At 36.0% G+C, this 6301-nt stretch overlaps 1 pseudogene; it reads left to right on the top strand.

The window, feature by feature from the left end:
• The first annotated feature begins 3603 nt into the window (after positions 1-3603).
• Positions 3604-4234, top strand: LOC137634410 (uncharacterized; annotated as a pseudogene).
• The last annotated feature ends 2067 nt before the right edge of the window (positions 4235-6301 follow it).

The raw sequence follows: 6301 nt of genomic DNA, 5'->3' as shown, positions 1-6301 counted from the left end.
GACCTCGGTATTGACAACCCCAAATCAGGTTCTAATATTGTAACATTAGAACCTAACTCGTGTCATGTAAAAAATGATCACAAGAATATATTAGAGAAGAAGAGAGAGAAAGTAAGAAGCGATGACAGGCCAGAAAAATATAGAAAAGTCGAAATATTACCTGGTCACTATGAGGTAGTAAATTATGAGAAATTTTTGATACTAGAATTTGAAAATGGAAGACATGAGCATGTAAATGTTTTTAAAGCCAACAGGGAAATAGTAAGTAAATGTGGAGGGCAGCCAAAAATTCTTCCTCAAGGAAATGGAAGTCTCCTGATAGAGACACTGTCTCCAATACAAAGTGAAAGATTAAAAGCTCTCAACATTGGATGGTCATAATGTCAAATGCTTTTCACACCCTTTTTTTAACCAGAGTAGGGGTGTGATATATGCGCCAGAATTGTTAGAGCTAGAGGAAAAAGAAATTGAGAATGAACTGAGGAGTAGTAAAAGTAGTAAGAATGAGAAAGAGAGTCGGAGAACAACGTGTCCCTCTCGCTGCTTTGGTTTTAACTTTTGACCAGTGTAGACTAACCAATGCTATTAAAGCTGGCTGGTTATTTTTGAAAGTGAAACCCTACATCCCTTAACCATTGCAATGCTACCATTGCCAAATGTATGTCCTCCTAAGCCAAAAATGTAAAGAAAAATTAAATAATAAGCCCGGTGTCTGTGCAAACTGGCAAAAATAGTCACGGAGCTTGTATAGAAAGTCCCTGCTGTATTCATTGTGGGGAAGAACACCCAGCAACATCAAAAAGTTGTGTGAAGTTTATTTTTGAGAAAGAAATTCTGGCCATTCGAACCATGGAAAAGGTGACTTTTAAAGAGGCTCATAAAAGAGCTCTTTAAAAACAGATAAGACCAGGGCAACCTTTTTCATTGGTTTTGAAGAAAAGTTTGCCTAAGCGCAATGACAAAATTATTATCCTAGGTTCCAAAATAAAGAAAGATTTAAGCGTGGTTATACAAGATGAAAGCTCCATTGTAAATCTAAGTCAGGAAAGTGTAGAAAAATTAAAACAGGTATTGGAAGAACGTAAAGATACTCAGAAACCTTCTGGATCCAAAGAAAGCTCAGAACATCTGCTTCAAGAACAGAATAAAGATAATCTGAAGCAACCTGCATCATTTGAAAAGATTTTAAGACCAGCTAAAAGTGTTGTAAATATTGACATAAACACATCATTAGACAATACCAATATGAAAGAAGACAGTCCATTACCTGAAACTGTCAATCATCTTAAAGAAAATAAGAAGAGAGAGAGAACCCCAGAAGGGAGACCGCCAGAAAATATTGATAAAAATCAGAATTAAAAATTTTCCCCATAAGAAATGCCCCTAAGATAAAATGTTTAGATAAAAATAAATCATAATTTGCACTCATGGATAGCAAACTCACGATACTTCAATGGAATTGCCAAGGCTTCAGAGCTAAATAAGGGATTTTGACGAAGGAAAAATCTATTTCTGGGCTCGACCTGTGTCGCCCAGTGAAATGCTCCTCTAGCACCATTTCTAAGGCATAGTTATTGCTGAATATCCCCGGAGAAAAAGAGATGCACGGAATGCCAGGAATAAACCGAAGTCCAGGAACATGAAGATAGACATGGTGGATGTGCATTACTGGTGCGACGAGATGTTATCCATAACAAGATTAGTTTACAAACAAATCTTCAAGTAGTAGCCGTACAAATGCATTTAAAACGAGCATACACCATATGTTCCATATATCTGCCACCCAATCGAGGTGATCAAAACCTGAAGCAAGAACTTGATAACTTGATAGATCAGCTTCCTAAGCCATTTTTACTCTTGGGGGACTTTAACAGGAGACATCCTATGTGGGGGGATATTATTTCCAACTCCCGAGGCAATTAAATTTTTTCTTTCATTGAAGAGAAAGAGCTTGCTGTTTTGAATACTGGAGCACCAACACATTTCCATGTACAAAATGGAACCCTTTCATCTATAGATATCTTATTTTGCACTCCTGAGTGCTTTTTAGATTTTCCATGGGAAGTAATGGATGAAGGTATTGGAAGTGACCATTTTCCAATCGTACTTAAATTACTTGATGAAATAGCTGCACCAAGATCTCCAAGATGGGTAATTGATAAAGCTACTTGGGCATTGTTTACTGTGCTTTCATTGATAGAAATTGATGCTGATAATTTTCCCACTGTAGAGGAAGCCCTTGAATTTTTTAATAAAATCATTATAGATATAGATGCCAGTAATAAGTCAATTCCTCGAACTACAGGTCAGTTTACACGAAAACCGGTCCCTTTGTGGAATATTCAATGTCAAATAACCCGTAAAGCTATGAGAGCTGTATTTACTCGATATCGGCGTCATCCTTGTAATTATTACTTAATTTGTTATAATAAAGCAAGAGCCAAGTTTAGATACCAAATCAAACAGGCTAAGCACCAGTCCTGGATAAACTTTATCTAGAATTAATTGGAAGACTAACTTAACGAAGATCTGAACAAAAATAAGAAAGATTAGCGGGAAACACATACCTTTGCCATCACCTGTAATTGAATGTAACGGTCAAATGTTACAAAATCCAGAGAATATAAGTGAAGCGTTTGCAGATCATTTTTCAAAAATCTCCTCAAAAAATCCTACATCTCTGTATCACCAACAACGTATACAAGAAGAGAATCGCCCTCTTGACTTTGGAGCTATAAGAATGGAACCATATAATTTGCCTTTTAGCATGAAAGAGCTTTTGTCAGCCCTGTCTACATGTAATGATTATGCTCCTGGAATTGATAATATCACCTATTCAATGATGAAACATTTACCCATAGAAACTAAATTTTTTTACTCAGTATCATCAATAGAATTTGGAAAGAGAGTCTATTCCCTAATATTAGGAGCATTTGTATAATTTTAGCCTTTTTGAAACCTGGAAAAGATAGCAAAATTATAACCAACTATCGGCCAATTGCATTAACATCTTGTATATGTAAATTAATAGAAAAGATGGTGAACGTACGACTGGTATGGGTTTTAGAACAGAAGGGACTTATTAGCCCCTCACAGTGTGGCTTCCGACAAATGCGATCCTGCATTGGTGTCTTAGCAAGATTAGAGGCATCAATTTGTGAAGCTTTTGCCAACAAAAAGCTTCACATATATATTTTCTTTGACTTGGAGAAGGCATACGATACCACTTGGAAACATGGTATTCTTCAAACCATTCATGAAATTGGCTTGAGAGGGGAACTGCCAATGTTTATTAGATCATTCCTGAGTAACCGTCAATTTAAAGTCAGAGTAGGAAATACATTCTCATCAATTCATAATCAAGAAGAAGGTGTTCCACAAGGCAGAGTCCTTAGTGTAACATTTTTTGCCTTATCCATAAATGGCATTAGTAACGTAATCCCTCGTGATGTCATGCGCACCTTATTTGTAAATGACCTCTCTATCTTATTTGTAGCATCACGAATGGCTGTTACCAAAAGAAAGATTCAGCTAACAATTAATAGGGTAGCAGAATGGGCTGCCAAACAAGGACTCAAGTTTTCAGCTTCGAAAACTGTGGCGATGCATTTCTGCCGTATAAGAGGTATTCATCCGGACCCTGACTTATACATATATGGGAAAAGAATTTCTTGCAAAGATGAGACCTTGTTTTTAGGGTTATTATTTGACAGTAAGTTAACATGGGTTCCTCATATTAAAAATTTGAAAGTTAAATGTATTCAGTCTTAATTTGATTAGAATTTTATCCCATACATGTTGGGGTGCTGATCAAAAGCACCTTCTAATGCTTTACAAAGCATTAATTGCATCTAAAGTTGCATATGGATGTGAAATATATTCCTCAGCAACTAAAACAACATTGGCATTATTAGATTCTGTACACAATGCTGGAATAAGACTAGCCAGTGGAGCTTTTAAGTCATCTCCCATATCTAGTCTGTTAGTAGATGCTTGTGAAATGCCTTTGGAGCTTCACCGCCAGTCATCGCTGGTTCGATACTGGTTTAGACTTCAGAAGCTGCCAAAGTCACTCACATATGAAACGGTTATTAATTTAAGATGTACTAGTTTTTATGATAATCATCCTAGATACCCTAAACCGTTAGGGTATAGAGATTTAAGAACCTTGGAGGACTTTGAAATCCCCAAGGGGAATATTTTACCTGTAGAGTACTCTAAAGTACCTCCATGAAATGTACCCTCTGTAGATTTCTGTAAATGTATATTAGATTCAAAACGAGAAACATCCAAGGAGATAATGAGAGTTACTTTCTTGGAGCACATAGAATGCCATAAGGACTCTGTTTTTGTTTTTATGGATGGATCCAAGTCCAGCGTTGGTGTTGGATTTGGGATATGTTTTCCAAATTTTAATCAAAGTATTAGATTACCTAACCAAGCATCCATTCTTACAGCTGAATACTATGCTATTTTAATGGCAGTTAAGGATATCTTCCGGCTACCCCATAAAGATTGTTATTTTTAGCTACTCCTTGAGTGTATTGATGGCAATGAACCACTTTAATTCATTGCAGCCAATAATAATCAAAATTCTTGAATGGCTATATCTACTGGGAAATAGAGGTAAGAATATATAATTTTGTTGGGTTCCTGCTCATCTCGATATAAAGGGAAATGAGAAAGCAGACTCCGTGGCAAAGGAGGCAGTTCGTAGCTGTATAAGAAATAACTTCATGCTACCTGCAAAAGATATGTACCCCGTAATTCAGTCCATACTTAGAAAAACTTGGAACTTTTATTGGGAGTTAGAAAATAAAAAAAATAGTGAAATTGTTAAATCATCTCGTCCAGGGGCATATTTTGACATGCAAAGGTCAAGAGAAGTGGTACTGTGCCGAATGAGAATTGGTCACACCAGATTTACGCACAGCTTTTTGATGAGTGGAGAACATCAGCCATTCTGTGAAGATTGCTTGCTGCCACTGACTGTGAAACATATATTAACCAGTGTCCAAGTTACTTGACCGAAAGATTACGACATTTTCATAATTTTAAAGATAGCAGTGGCATTTACATATTATCTAAAATTTTGGGACCTGGATGCAATGTGGATTGCCTTTTTAATTTTCTTATGGATACTGGTCTATTTAATAAGATTTAATCACAAGTTAAAGTGAGATGCATAATAATCGTTAACTATATTCTTTGGTATCAATGACCTCTGCTGTTACGATGCCAGATAATACCTAATAATCAATCAATCTTCCACAGCTTGTGCGAAGCATAAGAGGCACATCCTGGACCAGTGACCAGCCAGTTGGTTTTGGACTTCCACCCACCTAAACATGAGTGTCTGTAGTAAAGAGCTGACAGTTTGTATTTGGTGCTGGAACAAATGACAAATTTGGAAATAATTTGAATTTTTCCTAACCATACAAACCTGAAGCTCTTTACATGTACTGGCCTTCCGTCACCTGTCCCTAGGAATTCCTGCCTGGAATTACAAAGTGGCTTGTGTTGGCTACTGTGTGCGTAAGTGGGGTGGTTGGTCTACCCCCTCTAACTAATGAAGGGTAGTAGCACCTTGCTAGAAGTTATATGGTTAGTTTCAGCTGTTGCTGAAATATATCTCCTTGGTAAAAGCTTCAGGTTTGTTTGGTTAGGAAGAATACAAATTATTTAAAAATTTGTCATATGCATATATTTATTGATGATTGTTTATCCTTAATTTTCTACTTGTTTTTGTTATTACTTTTGGTTATCTTGTGTTTTATGCATTTCTAACCATTATTGTGAAAATTAATTGTTTTTGTGTTTCCCCAACCCCTTATACAAAACAACTATGGGGGATCCCATTGGGAAACCGTGTTTTTGGGTAGGGAAATCCAAATAAAACCCAAAACAGTTAGAAAAATACATTTCTTGTGTCATGGGAAACCAGCATTATATATCTGAGGATGAGAAAAATACATTTCTTGTGTCATGGGAAACCAGCATAATATATCTCAGGATGAGAAAAATATATTTCTTGTGTTAAGGGAAACCAGCATTATATATCTGATCCTCTTTTAATATTACTGATCTTACCATACTCACTATTTTCTTTTTATCATTTCTCATACATAATTTATTTATTTCTCCATTTCCTTTCTTCACTGAGCTGTCCTTGTTGGAACCCTTGTCTTTTTAAGGTCCTCTTCAAACCAATGTTGCAGCTTTGCTAGTAATTATGGAAATAATAACAATAATATATATGTTGCATATATGAAAATAGATAAATACATGTATATAAATACAT

This window comes from Palaemon carinicauda, chromosome 44 (assembly GCF_036898095.1).
Source record: "Palaemon carinicauda isolate YSFRI2023 chromosome 44, ASM3689809v2, whole genome shotgun sequence".
Classification (NCBI taxonomy): domain Eukaryota; kingdom Metazoa; phylum Arthropoda; class Malacostraca; order Decapoda; family Palaemonidae; genus Palaemon; species Palaemon carinicauda.
The sequence above is the reverse complement of the archived record's forward strand: the minus strand, read 5'-3'. Positions and strand labels throughout refer to the sequence as shown.